This window comes from Chenopodium album, chromosome 19, assembly GCF_948465745.1.
Source record: "Chenopodium album chromosome 19, dcCheAlbu1.1, whole genome shotgun sequence".
NCBI classification, from domain to species: Eukaryota; Viridiplantae; Streptophyta; class Magnoliopsida; order Caryophyllales; family Amaranthaceae; genus Chenopodium; species Chenopodium album.
The window spans coordinates 29,196,151-29,212,044 of NC_137852.1; the positions used below are offsets into that span (position 1 = coordinate 29,196,151).

General features: G+C 46.7%; 1 non-coding gene across 1 annotated transcript; it reads right to left on the reverse strand.

The window, feature by feature from the left end:
• Window positions 1-264: 264 nt before the first annotated feature.
• On the reverse strand, window positions 265-370 carry LOC145596210 (small nucleolar RNA R71). Its single transcript, XR_014103085.1, has one exon. It is a non-coding gene; the product is annotated as a small nucleolar RNA R71 (small nucleolar RNA).
• Window positions 371-15,894: the final 15,524 nt, after the last annotated feature.

A 15,894-nucleotide genomic window follows, 5' to 3' on the forward strand; every position in this document is an offset into this window, starting at 1 on the left:
ATCACCCTAATAGAGAGGAGACAATATAGTGGGGCAAAGAACGAGAGCCCATTGAACCATCTTAAGGAGTTTGAAAAATATTGTAACACGATCAAGGTTAATGGAGTGTCTCAAGAATTCATCCGCCTTAAGTTGTTCCCTTTCTCCCTCTTAGGAAGGTCTTTGGAATGGCTAGACAAAGAGATGAAGCCCAATTCATTGAAACATGGGATGATGTCACTAAAGCTTTCTTGTCCCGTTTCTATCCTCAAAAGAAAACGGCGGAGGCAAGAGCTTTAATTCAAGGATTCAAGCAAAAGCCAAATGAGAGTCTTTATGAGGCATGGGAGAGATTCAAGGAGTACCAAAGAGAGTGTCCTCACCACGGAATTCCAACATATCAATTGATCCAAATCTTCTACGGTGGTTTGAGTCCTCAAGGCAAGGCATGCCTTGATGGAGGGGCCGGTAGTCCAATCATGAACAAAACCGAAGAAGAAGTTGTGGACATAATAGAGGATGTGGTGACTTACTATAGAGATTGGCAAGATGGGGAAAGAGATTCTTCAAGCAAGCAATTTTCGTTGTATTCGGTAGACCATCTCAATGCCATCAACAATCTTTCCTCTCAAATGACAAACTTGGGAAAGGAGATGACGGCGATCAAGGCCAAGTTGGAGAGTGTTTCTTCCTCTTCCCAAGCTCCAAATCTTCCCTCCCAAATTAAGGGGAGAGGTACTTCTTCTAACTCTCAAAATCCTTCTACTTCACATAATATGCCTATGGGATTTTTGTTTTGTGATGTATGTGGATCATATGACCATGATTCTAGCAATTGTAACAATGAATGTGTTGATGAATTTGACAACAATGAGTGTGAACATGTTAATTTTGTGTCAAACAACAATGTTCAAAGGTTTGATAATCAAAGAGGCCAATGGAATAGGAATTACCAAAACCAAGGCAATTTTGACACTATAACCATAATGGTGGTTATAGGAACCAAGGGAATCAAGGTTATCGTGGTAACCATAACCAAGGTTATAGTGGCCAAAATCAAAGCCAAATTTATGGTAATCAAAACCAAAATTATGGTAATCAAAACCAAGGTTATGTAAATCATAACCAATGTAATGGTAACCATAATCATGGTGGTGGTAACCATAATCAAGGTTATGGTTCAAATCAAAATAGGGGTAATTGGAACAATCAAGGAAGGGGAAATTTTCAAAATAACGCTCAAAGAGGTCCCCCACCCGGTTTTGTTCCAAAGACTCAAGGTGAAAATTCCTATTCACAACCTTCTTCTCTTAGGACTACTCAAGGTGAAAATGTTTGGGGTATTTTTACCCTTGGCAAGTGGACCAATGAGGAGGTGCCACGTGTCAGAGGCTGGCGGGTCACCCTTGACCAATCTCCAGCTGACATGTGGCCTCTCCAGATATTTCCTTAGAATTGCGGCCTTCAAGGGCCCAATTCCCCATAAATCCGCCCTTTGGCGGCGCAGCCCATCAATCCTAGGTTAAAATAACCTAGGAAGGGCACCCTTCCCAAGGACCCTATAAATAGGGAGATATTCCCCCAAAATGGGGGACACACACACACATTTATTATCATTTATTGCATCCTACTTTCTCTCTCATCAGAGAACACCTGAGCTTGGAATCCAAGCAGATCCCCACCTAAATTTCCGCACTTTTTATTCTCCTTCAAGTTACTAACTTGAGCGTTGGAGGCGGAGCACCACCCAACCGGTGTCTTCGTTGTTTTTGCAGGTACAGAGTCGGTAGGACCAGTCTTCGAGTTGTAACTCTCCCGAGGGACAAAAATACCCAAAACATTTGGCGCCGTCTGTGGGGAGAGTACCTCAAGATGGTTCAAAATTCTGTACCGATTCATGATTCTACTTCTCTGCGTCCGGGAACTCAGTCGGGTATTCCGGAAGGCATGCAACCGGTTATTCAGCCGGTGGGATTTGAAATCCCCCAGCCTCCATCTCAACCTCAGCCAGAGGTATTCACTGAGGAGGAGGATGAAGAAGAAGACAATGATGTTGAGACTTACATCTCTAGGGATGGTTCTCTCATCTCTAAATCCATCCGTTCCAGAGACCATCTGGAACGAAATTTGGGTCAGGCAGGCCCTAGCAGCCGGCCCGCTAGGAGGTCAGACGGGGAAACTCGGAAGACCAGAGAAGAAGCTCCAGTTACCCGGGGCGAGCTCATGAAATTCATGAACTCTTTCAAGGGTGAGATCAAAAAGATGATCAACAACAAGGCAGGCTCTTCCAAGAGTCAGCCGGCTAAAAAGACTCCCAATTCAGGGAAAAAGAAGAAGCCGGTCAAGGACAGGCAGCCAACTCCTCATCCAAAGGAGAAGGCAGCCGCAACACTTGACTGGTCTAAGATTCTGATGCCCCGGCGACCTCAGCCGGAGACACAAAATGCGTCTACCTTCGATGCAAGACAAGTCATCGATCGGAGGAGGCGGCAGCAGTCTGAGTCAGCTTCTACCTCGAGCTTTCCAGACAGCTTCAACCGAGCATCTGCAAGGAACTCTATGTCCTTGCATGAGAGTCGGACAGGCGGTAAAACCGTCAACACCGAACCTCAGCTAATGATAGGGTCTATGCCATACGCACCCCAGGCGCAGTATGGGCAATATGGCCTCCAATTCATGCAGCCACCTCCATTCGGAGGTCAGGCGGCATATGCTGATATCCAGCCTTTGGACTGGCAGCTCCGGCTGATGAGGCTAGGCGAACAGCCGTCTGCCTTTGCAGCCAATATAACCGAGGCGGCTCAGCCAGCCAAGGTTAAAAACATTTTGGTTGGTGCTTATGATGGCACCACCAACCCTGAAGATCACCTGATGGCATACACCAACCTAATGTGTTTACAAGGTTGGGATGACGCCACCTGGTGCCGCTGTTTTCCGGCTACATTGAAGGGCATTGCCCAGCAATGGTTTGGCAACTTGCCAGCCGGATCTGTTGATTGCTTCAAGAAGCTAGCCTTCTTGTTTGCCACCAACTTCTCAATGAACATCCCTGCTAAAAAGACAAGTTTAGACTTGAGCACTATTAAGCAGGGAGAGAGAGAAGGGCTACGCTCATATGTCAGGCGGTTCAACCTGGTCAGAATTCAGATCCAGGGACTGTCTGACGAGGTAGCATTTACAGACTTCTTCAAGGGTCTGAGAGACGGGTCGACCTTTAAGTTTGACCTTGTCAGAAAAGGAGCTTTTACTTTACAGGCGGCCCTGAGGGAGGCGGAAAGCTATATACAAGCAACCGACCTCTGTACGCCTGGTAACCAGTCGGACTCCAAAAAGTCTGAAAAACAAAAAGAAAGCCGGTCTGCTCAGCCGGCGAAGAAAAAAGAAGAGAGCAAGAAAAGAAAGGAAGTCTGGGCGGTCAGCGATTCTGAGCAGCCGTCCCAGAAAAAGAAAAAAGAGTTTAAACCGTACGTTCCCCGGTACGAGTTTAACAAGGATTGTAACTCCATCCTCATGGAGGTAAAGGACCGGCTGTCCATTGAGAAGCCGAATCCAATGAAGAGCTCTGTTCAGTCCCGGAACAAGAACAAATATTGTCAATTCCATGAGGAGGTTGGCCATGACACCAACGACTGCTTCAGTTTACAGCGGACGTTGGACCGTCTGGCTGACAAAGGACAGCTAAAGTCCTATATTTCTAAGTCCCCAGCCGGGGCAAAGAAGAAGAGCAAGGGTCAGTCCTCCAAGGCTGTCTCCCAGCCTGCAAGTAGTTCGGAAACCGACAGGGATCCGGTCTACACCATAGTAGGCGGATTTTCGTGTGGTGGCCCTACCATCCGGGGCACCAAAAGCCATCTTAGAAAGATAGATAAAGATGATGAGGGGCAGGCGTCTGCCGGCTCCACTTTTCCGGATGTCCTTATTACTGAAAAGGACAGGGGCAGCGTCCGCCGCCCGCATGACGATCCGGTTGTCATTGAATGCAAGGTCGCCAACCAGTTAGTTGGGCGCATCCTTATAGACACCGGCAGCTCGTCGGACATCATCAGTCTCCGGTGCTTGCAGAAGCTGAAATACAACTCTAGCATCATGCATCCGGTTACCCACCCCTTGGTTGGTTTTGGGGGTGGGATGGTCTATCCAGCCGGTAGAATTGACTTACCAATCCGGCTGGGTGAGAAGGGCAAAGGACGACACATGGTTGTTAGGTTCTTGGTCGTTGAGGAACTGACCGCCTACAACATCATTTTAGGCCGGCCAACCCTCAACGAAGCCAAGGCTGTAATCATCCCTTCTCTCATGCTCATCAAGTATGAGAGGGATGATGGTTCTGTTGGTTCCCTGAACGGGGATCAGAAGACGGCGAGGGAATGTTACCTCTCAGCCGTCAAAGACACTGTGGCCGCAGACGGCCAAGGGAAGGAACCAATAGACCTTGACAATGTCAAAGATGCCCCCTCACCCCCACCAGCAGCCGGAAAAAAGAGAAAAGCTGCAGAGCTGGTGGTGGTGAAGAAAGAAAAGAAATAGCAACCACTGACCGGTGAACGGTCAGAGGAGCTCCGTCCCCAACCGGCTGGTGAAACAATTGACCCTGCTCTGGATGACAGTCGTCCGGAGCGAACTGTTAAGGTTGGGACGGTTGCTAATGCTGTTTTAGGTGCAGACTTGCACCTCCTGCTGAAAGAATTCAAAGACGTGTTTGCCTTTGAAGTGGAAGAGATGCCGGGCATCAGTCCGGATCTTGCTGTTCACAAACTCGCCGTGGATCCAAAGATGAAGCCCATCCGACAAAAGAAGAGAAACCACGGTGAGGAAAGAAGTCAGGCGGCAGCTGCCGAAGTAAAAAAGCTGTTGGATGCCAGGTTCATTCGGCCTTGTAATTTCCCCGACTGGGTGGCAAACATTGTGCTTGTAAAGAAGCCGAATGGTACCTGGCGGATGTGTGTAGATTATACAGATCTCAACAAGGCATGCCCAAAGGATAGTTATCCACTTCCAAAAATTGACAGTTTGGTCGATTCAACAGCTGGACATGCCTTGATGAGTTTTATGGATGCCTATTCCGGCTTCCATCAGATACCCCTGTGGAAAAAAGATCAAGAAAAGACTGCCTTTGTCACTGATCAGGGGTTATTCTGCTATACTGTGATGCCGTTTGGCTTGAAGAATGCGCCGGCTACGTTCCAACGGATGATTAACACAGTCTTCATTAATCAAATTGGGAGGAATGTAGAGGCGTATATTGATGACATGATAGTCAAATCCAAGCAGCAGGCGGATCACCTTGCTGATCTCCGAGAAACCTTCACCACCCTCAGGCGGCATAAGGTTATGTTAAATCCCAAGAAGTGTGTCTTTGGTGTTGAGTCTGGGAAGTTTCTCGGATTCCTGATTGATCAAAGGGGGATAGAGGCTAACCCTGAGAAGATACAGGCGGTAATTGACATGAAGTCACCCCGCACTGTCAAGGAAGTTCAGAGACTCACCGGTTGCTTGGCCGCCTTGGGGAGGTTCCTCAGCCGGTCAGGTGACCAATGCCTTTACTTCTTCCAAGCAATCAGGAAGAAGACTAGATTTGAATGGGGGGATGATGCTGAGGCGGCATTTCAAAAGCTGAAAGAACACTTGCACTCTTTGCCAAGGCTTGTTAGTCCTTTGCCAAGAGAAAAGTTGTACGTGTACCTAGCCGTCTCAGACCATGCCCTCAGTGCCGTTCTCCTTGCTGAACGAGACGGTACGCAGCTCCCGGTCTATTTCATTAGCCATGTGTTAAAAAATGCTGAGCTCCGGTACCCCATGGTGGAAAAATTTGGCCTTGCTCTATATATGGCCTTCAAAAAGTTGAAGCCATACTTTCTGGCACATCCGGTGGTAATCTACACCGACCAGCCCCTCAAGCGGCCAATGTCCACTCTGGAGTCATCCGGTAGAATGCTGAAATGGGCTATTGAAATACAAAGCCTTGAGATCTCCTACGAACCAAGAAAAGCGGTGAAAGGTCAGGCGTTTGCCGACTTCATTGTTGAAATGACTCGTCCGGCTCTCCCGGATAATGTTGATCAGGTTTGGAAGGTGTATGTAGACGGAAGCTCTACTAGAAACGGCTGTGGTGCAGGCATTGTTTGTGAATCTCCAGAAGGAGATAGATATGAGTATGCACTACGGTTTAAGTTTCAAGCCTCAAATAATGAGGCGGAGTATGAAGCCTTGCTAGCCGGAATCCGCATGTGTAAGGCAGCAGGGGCAACAAAGATTGACGCCTACTCTGATTCTCAGTTGGTTGTTAGCCAGTATGAGGGCACTTATGAAGCGACCCATCCGGCAATGATCAAATATCTTCAGGTCGTCAAAAATGAGGCTGGGACACTTGAGGAATTCAGATTAAGTCAAGTGCCCCGGTCAGAAAACCATTCGGCGGATGCACTGTCAAAATTGGCATCGTCCGCCTGCCATGATACGCCCCGGTCAGTCTTTTGGGAAGTTCTTGAAAAACGAAGCATCTATGAAGAGCCCATTGGAATTCTGGATCGAAGTTCTACTTGGATGGATGGCATCCGGACGTATCTGGCAGACGGCACGCTCCCTGATTCACCTCAGGAAGCAGCCGTCATGAAAAAGAGAGCAGCAAACTTCGAGTTGAGAAACGGAGAGCTCTTCAAGGCTGGTTTTCTCAAGCCCTTGTTGAAATGTGTCACCCCAGAAAAGGGGAAGGAGGTACTTGAAGAGTTGCATGCGGGATTTTGCGCCTCCCATATAGGCGGCAAGTCCCTAGCCGTCAGAGCCAGGCGGCATTATTTTTGGCCTACCCTCGAGGCAGACGCCAAGGAATTTGTGAAGAAATGTGATAAATGCCAGAGATTTGGCAAACTAATACATCGCCCGGCTACTGACCTGACGGCAATCCACAGCCCGGTCCCGTTTGCTAAATGGGGCATGGACATTTTGGGTCCATATACGCCTGCTCCAGGCGGAAAGCGCTATATTTTTGTGGCTGTGGACTATTTCACCAAATGGGTGGAGGCGGAGGCAGTTAAGAATATCAAGACAAAGGACGTTATCTCTTTCATTTGGAAGAACATTATCACCCGATTTGGGGTACCTATGTCTATGGTATTTGATAATGGTCCTCAGTTTGAAACGCCTCAGCTCAAGACTTGGTTAGGAGATCAGGGCATCTCAAGCTTTTTTGCCTCAGTCGGCCGTCCCCAAGCAAACGGTCAGGTTGAGGCATTCAACAAACTCATATCAGACGGAATCAAGAAGAAAATTGAAAGAGCCGGTGGCCTATGGGCTGAAGAATTAATCCATGTTTTGTGGGCCATCCGGACAACTGCTAAGGGGTCAACCGGAGAAACCCCATTTCTCATGGTATACGGGGCTGAAGCCGTTCTACCCATTGAACACTATGAGCCTACGCTCAGAGTGATGCTATATGATGAAGAGGCAAATTGGGAGGCCATGCGGTTGGCATTGGACTCCCTCCCGGAACGCAGGGGCAATGCTGCTCTGCGACATGAGATCTACCGTCTGAGAATGACGCGAGCCTACAACAAAAGAGTGCACAAACGTCCTTTGAAAGTGGACGACTTTGTGTTACGAAAAATGGAGGCAACCGGTAGGGCCAATGAGCTTGGAAAGCTGACTCCTAATTGGGAAGGTCCTTACCGGATCTATGAAGAAGTTAGGGATGGCACCTACCGCCTGGAAACCCCAGACGGTAGACGCCTGCCTAGAACTTGGAATGTAGACAACTTAAAAAAGTACTACTTCTGAGATTTGTAAAAACCTTTTGTAACAAGTATTAATGAGAAATGTCCTTGTTTCATGTATTGTCTTTTTACTTCCGTCTGGGTTTACCCATACTACTCGAGGCCAACGGCCAGATAAAAACTAAGTTTGAAGCTTAGTATATGGAAATAAAAATCCATATTGACAAGAGGCTAATAGCCGGATCCTAAAGCTAAGCACAAAACCGTTTAGCAGCTAGCAGCCGGTCTAACAGTTGGACCTGAGGTCAAAAGCCGGATGGCTGTCCATTTTCTCAGAATTCGTCTATGCCAATATGGCTATAGACGTCCGGCGACACCCCTCCGGGTGCAATCGTCGCAGAGAACAGCCACCTTGCTTGTTCTACGTACAATGCAGGCGGCAAAGATTGAGTGGCTAAAATAGCCACCTCATAGCCGTCTGACCGTGTTATTTTTGCTAAGTAATATTTGGTTGTAATTGCTCCGGCTGATTATCACCATCAGCCGGAGAACCATCATAAGTTTTTACTTAGTTAAATTTCTTCAAATTGCGCACTCTTAGGGCAAACCCCTTATTTTTTGCGTAATGGCTATAAAGAAAACCCAGGCGGTTTGATACCGACTGGGGTAGAGGTTGTATGTCTGTCATTTGTCCGGCTATGTACTTGGTTTGGGGCAATCACTGTTGTGATTGATTGCCTTACAAACATCTCATACTCATTAAAGTATGAGAAGTTTCCAAGGCAACCAATCCTTTTTTGGATTAAACCAACCACACAGCCGTCCAGGGGCAAAGACAGGCAGCCGAAATTGAACTTGCCGCATGCTTTTCATAAGATAGGCAAACTCACAAGAAATATATCGAGTATATATGCAAGTAAAAAATTGAGTATATACGCAAATATAAGAAAACCGACTGGGTCGGTGTAATTCATAAAATAAACTGGCTCAAGGCCAGGAGTAAATGTTAGCCGGAATTACATCCGGAAAAGTTACATGAATACTCGGCGCACAGGCCGGAAAAGCAAGATAGGCATACTGCCGCAGAAGAAGAAGCCGGTCAAGGAACTACGCCGCTGGCTGTTCCGGCTGGGCTGGAGTTGTGGAAGGAACATCATCTGAAATCTCAACCTCTTCAGGCTGGTTTTCCTTGTTCACTTTCTCAATAATCTCATCAAGGTCCGGCTCCTCAGTGTCCGAAACCTCAGCGCCATTCTCCAAAGCCCATTCCTTGAAGGGAGCCGGAGCTTGATCCTGAAGCATCTTGGCATCATACGCCTCAGTGGCGTAGTTATACCTCAGCTTGTAGACCTCAAAGTCTACCTCCGGATAGAGAAGCCCCCAGGCATAACGGAGGCGGATCTCATTGTCCCGCTCATTCTCCTTGATGAGCCGGTTCTGCTCAGCCTGGAGCTCCTCAGCATGTTTTCCCTTCAAAGCGGCAAGATCCGCAATCAGCCGGGACTTGTCTGCTCTGAGGGCAGCATTCTCTTCATCGGCTCCCTCTAATGCCTTAAGGTTGGAGCCGGCTGTTTTCAGTTGTTGCTCTAGTTCTTGAATTTTGTTGTTGGCCTCATCATTTGCAGCCGTCAACGTCCTTACCAGCTCCTCCTGTTTCAACTCGAGGGCTTTAATCTCAACATCAAAATTTATATATGCATATTCAGCAGAGTTGAGATTAGCTTGAGCCCTTCTTTTGGCATCAGTTACCTCTTCCTGCTTCTTCCGGAAAGGTTGCCGGAGCCCGTCCACCCGGATCATAACCTGAGCAGGGTCATCCGGGAAATTATACACTTGGCAAAACTGAAAGATAGAAAGCAGTGAAAAGAAATGAAAAAAGACCAGGCGCAAGTTTCACTTACCTCCGCCAGCTGCCCCAGAATCTGGTCGAAATCCACTTCGTGGCGGTTGGGTATGGAGTTCTTCTCCGTCTGGGTGAGAGCCCTCACCATCCGTTTCCCAAACCCGGCCAGGTCCGGGGCAGAAGTAGCATCTGCAGCATAAGAAGGACTTGGTGAGAGACTAGCAGCATATTTGGCACTCATCCTCTGCCGGCTACTCACAGAGCCCCCGGAAGGGTCAGTCATAGTCTTGACGCGCATAAAATCAAGCGGCCAAGGGATTTCAATCTTACCTCTTGAAGAAGCCCTAGCCGGCTCTTCACTTGCGGCTGCAACACCACCTACAGCCTTGGATGGCTTGCCATCCTTCGATGCTCCCGGAGCATCCGGCTTTTTCCTTGACCGCTCTGAGTTTTCACTCAGAGTAGCCATGGCCTCGGGGCCCTTTCCCCCGGTTGTTGGAAAGCCTTTGGCATTAACGCCAGAAGTTGTTGAGGTGGCCTTCTTCCCGGACTTAGCAGCCGGTTTCTGAAGGTTATCATCCCCAGGTCTTTTCAAGACCTTCGTCATGGAACGGGGAAGAACGCCGGATGAGGCCTGCAAAATGCACTGAAAATGTCACTCATCCGGAAACGAAAGAACTTGGAAAATTGCAAGTAAAGATAAATTTTCTTACCCCTCCTTTCTTGGCCTCCTTGGCCTCTAGGCTGGCCTTCTTGGCCAGAATGTTCTCTTTGCGGAGCTGAGCCGCAGATTTCTGAGGGGTCTTAGCCGGATCGACCATCCTCCTTGCTTCCTCTGCAAAAGAACAGAAAAATGTTAGAACAAGATCAAAGTCAAAGCAACAAGTTTAAAAAGCAGACGGAAGACCGCCGGGTGGGTGAGTGAATCTACCCTTTGAGAACATGGGGCTCAACCCACAGGCGGACAAGAATCTCTCATCCGCAAAGAAATCCGGGTGGGGGATCCAGTTCTTTGGAACAACTATATGAGACCCATCCCCCAGGGACTCAGTTGTCGTCTTGAAGAACCCCGGCTCTATTATTTGCTCCCGGGCTTTGGTGGTGAGAGCTGGGCGTACGCACTTCTGGCCCACCAAAGCCGGCTCTTTGTTGTAGCGCCGGAGAATCTTATTCATTCTCAGATTTGGGGAGGAGATCAGGTACCACTTGTCTTCCCATCCTCCCCACTTGGACACTTTGTCCAAGGTCATCAAGAACTCCGGGAGCGTGGAGATAGTGTACCACGCTCCATATCCGCCTGGGGCACTTTTGAGATAGTGCATATGGGCGAAAGCGGTGAAGCTGGGCTCAATGTCCTGGAGCTCGCAGGCGGCGATATAGCTCAGGATATTGACCCAAGAATTAGGCGTAAGTTGCCAAACTCCCAGATCATATCCCTTCAAGATTTTCCGGATGCCTCTGTGAAGAGGAAAGCGGAGTCCGGCCTCTATCACCGCCTCATAGCAGACGAAATAGTTGTCTGCATTTTCAATATCATCCCCCCAGGCAAGAACAGCATCAGCCGGTGGGACTATGATTTCCCAGTTCTCCCCAAAGGGGTGTAGCTGCTTGAAAGCTTCGAAGCTGCTCTGAAGGAGGGCCCTGTCGCCAGGCCTCATCCGGGTTTTGGTAGGATCCGGGTTTGTTTCTTTCTTTGCTGTTTGGCGATAAGCCTCAGCAAGTTTATCTCCCTCTGCCCCGGATCCTTCCTGCTCCTCAGCCGTTTCTTCAGCCGAGTTGTTCTGATCTGGGGAAGAGGCGGTCTCCTCACCGCCTCCCCTGGAGTCACTGCCGCTTGAGGAAGACGAGCTGTCCTCAGCTGAGTAGCTTTGCTCAGCCGCCTCATAATCTTCCTCCCTCACTACATCACTTGCGGGCACTTCCCTAGTGCGCCACCTCCTGGGCTTGGTAGCCGTTTGTTTAGTTCTGGCCATTGTGTCCTGCACAGACACAGAGAGGGAAGAAGCCGGAGATGAGCAAAGTACTCCAGAAACTCCAGACAAGGCACCCCCGGTTCTAGACTCAGCCGTCCCTGCTGACCAGCTGAGCGTCCTAGGCAGTGCCGTGTGTGCAAATGGAGAGTTCATTTTATTTGAAAAAAGAAAAAATCAATGTATACACCCGGAATTCGACGTATACAGGATCAAGAAAAAAGACAGGAAAACTTAAAGAAGGGAACGGATGGTTACCTTGCTTTGAGTTCTGAAAAAACTGAAAACGGTGGAGCAACCGGTGACCGGGTGACTTCAAAGGAGCACTCGGAAATCTTGAACTTGCTTGAATGCAGCCGGAATCTGAGCGTCTCTCTCTTTCTCTCTCTAGAAAAGTCAAGATGTGAAAATGAGGGAGAAGGGGGGGGGGGGGGGGTAAATCCCTATTTATAGGGGGTAAAATGATGAGAAATCCAGTCATCACTGTCAAAATAGCCGTTTTTTACTGTTCATCTCTCATGGGGTGACGCGTGTCACAGGCCCCACGTGGCCTGCCACGTGGCACCTGTGAGGGGCAAATGTTTGGGGTATTTTTACCCTTGGCAAGTGGACCAATGAGGAGGTGCCACGTGTCAGAGGCTGGCGGGTCACCCTTGACCAATCTCCAGCTGACATGTGGCCTCTCCAGATATTTCCTTAGAATTGCGGCCTTCAAGGGCCCAATTCCCCATAAATCCGCCCTTTGGCGGCGCAGCCCATCAATCCTAGGTTAAAATAACCTAGGAAGGGCACCCTTCCCAAGGACCCTATAAATAGGGAGATATTCCCCCAAAATGGGGGACACACACACACATTTATTATCATTTATTGCATCCTACTTTCTCTCTCATCAGAGAACACCTGAGCTTGGAATCCAAGCAGATCCCCACCTAAATTTCCGCACTTTTTATTCTCCTTCAAGTTACTAACTTGAGCGTTGGAGGCGGAGCACCACCCAACCGGTGTCTTCGTTGTTTTTGCAGGTACAGAGTCGGTAGGACCAGTCTTCGAGTTGTAACTCTCCCGAGGGACAAAAATACCCAAAACACCTATATGGCGGTTAGTGATAAGAAATTCAATGAGATGATGAACCATAATAAGATGCTTGAGACTCAAATTACCCAATCAGCAAGCACTATTAAGGATTTTGCTAGTCCTTCATCTTTGCCTTCCCAAGGTGTTGAACCAAAGAAACCCGTGTACTCTATTGCCACAAGTGGTGGAAATGATTTTGATGAGGGAGTTTCTTGTTCAAAAGAGGAAGGAGATGAGAGTGGTGCTATGGAGAATGAAGTGGAGAGGGTTGAGTCCAAGGAAATTTATTGTGAGGTTGAGAAAAAAGAAGAATGTGTTGTTGAAAAGATGAGTGAGGTAGAGAGATTTCCCGATCTACCATATCCCCAAAAATATTTGAGATTCAAAATGGATGAGCAATTTGGGAAGTTCCTTGGAGTTCTTAAGGAAATTCATGATTCCACACCCTCTACCGAGCCAATTCCCGACATGCCTAAGTACTCCAAGTTCCTTAAGGAGATACTAGAGGAGAAGGAAGATTTTGATGAGGGTAGTTCGGTGGAAGGAGGGAAGTGTTTTAGTGCTCTTATCCATGGTGAGCTTCCGAAGAAGATGGAAGATCCGGGGAATTTTTCAATCCCTTGTCAAATTAAGAAAATGGTATTTGAGAATGCTTTGTGTGATCTAGGGGCTAGTGTGAGTATTATTCCCTTTTCGGTTTTCAAAAGGCTTGATCTAGGTGAGCTTCAACCATCTAATATAAAACTTCAATTGGTCGATCGCTCTATTAAGCTTCCTAAGGGAAGAATTGATGATGTTCCTTTAAAGATTGGAGAGTTTGTCTTTCCCGTGGATTTTGTTGTTTTGGAGATTGAGGAGGATGAACATATTCCAATCCTTTTAGGGAGGCCTTTCTTAGCCACCTCGGGAGCTTTAATAGATGTCAAGGGAGGTCAAATCACTTTGAGATGTGGAAAATTGGAAGAGAGTTTTAAGTTGAAGCCAATGCATGAGTCCTTATCTTGTGTGCAAGATATAGCATGTGCTAGTCTTTCTCGTTCCATTGATGATATGTGCATGATTGATTCTTCTACTAACGATGTTTTTGAGATTGTTGATGATGTTTGTGCAAGTCTTAATGATGTTAGTGAAGAAGAATTTGTAATTCAAAAGCCAAGGGATGAGAAAGAAATTGAGATTCCAAATTGGTTCAAGCTTAATTCTCAAGATGAAGAGAAAGCTTCCATGATTAAGGATGTTGAAGTCAAGCCGAAGAAAAAGGCCTGTGACTCGAAGAAAGCAAGAAAAAGAAAGAAGTTGAGAAAGGAAAAAGAAGAATTTGAAAAGAATTTTGTGAAGGTTTCATTAAGCAACGATGAGAAGTTGCTCAAAATTGAAGAAGATTTTGCTCTATCAACTACCTTGAAGAAGGTGGTGTTCTTTGATCCTCCATGATTTGGAGGAAGGGTCGAGCTTAGGACCTTAAGCAAGCGCTTCCCGGGAGGCAACCCGGAGTTTCTAACTTTTCTCTTTGATTTTTGAATTTTCTCATTTTTGTTTCTTTTATTACTTTGCCTTTTCTTTCACTTTTCTACTTGATTGGATTTTTAGGATGACCTTTTGCAGAATTGGAATTCTACAAGTATGCATGATGAATGGAAGGTGTTCGTGGCACAAATCATATTTTATTCGATTCTAATAGAAATTTGAGGTAAAAGGGGTAAGAATTTTAGAGAGGTAAGATAGGAAATTCATGTTTTGAAAGTTGGAGGAAATTGATACTTAGTGAATTTTAGTGGTGAGCACATGAATTTTCAACTTGGAGGACTTTGAAAATGATTTTAGCTACTGCCTATGTTGTTCCTCATCACCATCGTGATTCATGTGCGCACCCAAATAGGCAGTAAGAATCAAAAATATGAGAAAAAGGAAGAAATGGGAGACGCACAGGGGTGTGCGGCCGCACACGAGGCTGGTGCGGGCGCACAGCTTGCGTGTGCGGGCGCACATCAGTCTTGTGCGGCCGTACGCTGGCTGGACGTGCATATTACCTCCTTCTTCCTCCTTTTTCCCTTCATTTCCTCATTTCCTCTATCTTCCTCACGCACTTCCTCTTCCAAAACCCTCCTTGTGCGCACCTCCAACCCCCTCATTCATCATCAAAAATCACTCAAATCCTGACCAAAATCACTCCAATTTCAATTAAAATCACTCACAAAGCTTTCTACACTACAAATTCCTCACAAATTGACCCAAATTTCACTCACTCTCTCTCCTACTCTTGGTGACCGAATTTGGGGCTTTCTTTGTGGGTTCGAATTGGTTGCTCTAAGTTGATTAATCTTGCTTCTTTTATGGTATAATCACTAATCCTTGCTTTAATTTTGCCATTTATATCATAAATTTGCATAGATTGAAAATTTGTATGAGCATGAATAGTGTAGTATTGATTCTGTGATTTTTGATGCTTGATCTTGATATTGGTTGTGATTTGGTGATGTTTGTTGATTGATTATGCATAACATTGTGTTGTTTGTTGATTTTGTAGTGATTCTCATCATTTTTTGTTGAAATCTTGTGAGTTGAAATTTTGGAGTATTGGTAGTATATGGTGATTGTGGTATTGGTCTTGTGGTTGTTCTTGGATTGTTGAAAAGGAGTTTTTCTTGGATTATTGGTGTTGTGGATTGGTTTGGAATTGGTTTTGATTGAAAAGAAGTATAAATTTGGAGTTTGGCAATTTTGGTAGTAAGTGGTGAATTTGGGTGTGGTATTCTTGGTTCATTGATTTTGCTCCTTGTTGGATATTGGTGATCTTTCTAAGCCTCTCAAAATGTCTAAATACCTCAAGAAGTTCACCAAGAAGCGGAAAACCGATGTTAGCATCGATGAACCTCCTCGCCCAAGTACCTCCTCTAGGCCTAGTACATCTTCTAGGCCTAGTACTTCCAACCCTTCCTCCACTCAAACACGACCCCCAACCTCTCTTCCCAAAAAGAAAAACTTCACCGACAAACAAAAGACCTACTACCAAAACTTGAAGGATGAAAGAATCCTAAAACAAACTCGCCACTACTTCCAACCCGATATGCTGAAGTTGGGTATTGATAATGATGTGCGGTCGTTGCTTCTAAATCTCATATTGGGTTCTTTCATCACCGATGCCTACCGCACCTATAAGGAGCCTACTTTGGAGTTTTTGGCTACCTTAGAGCTTGTACCCGTAGGAGGGGTATATAGGGTGCGTTTCCAATTGTTCAACCACATCTTCGACCAATCATTGGAAGAGTTCAACGCCGCTCTAGATTTTGATCCCCACGGGGATATTGTCAACGTTGAA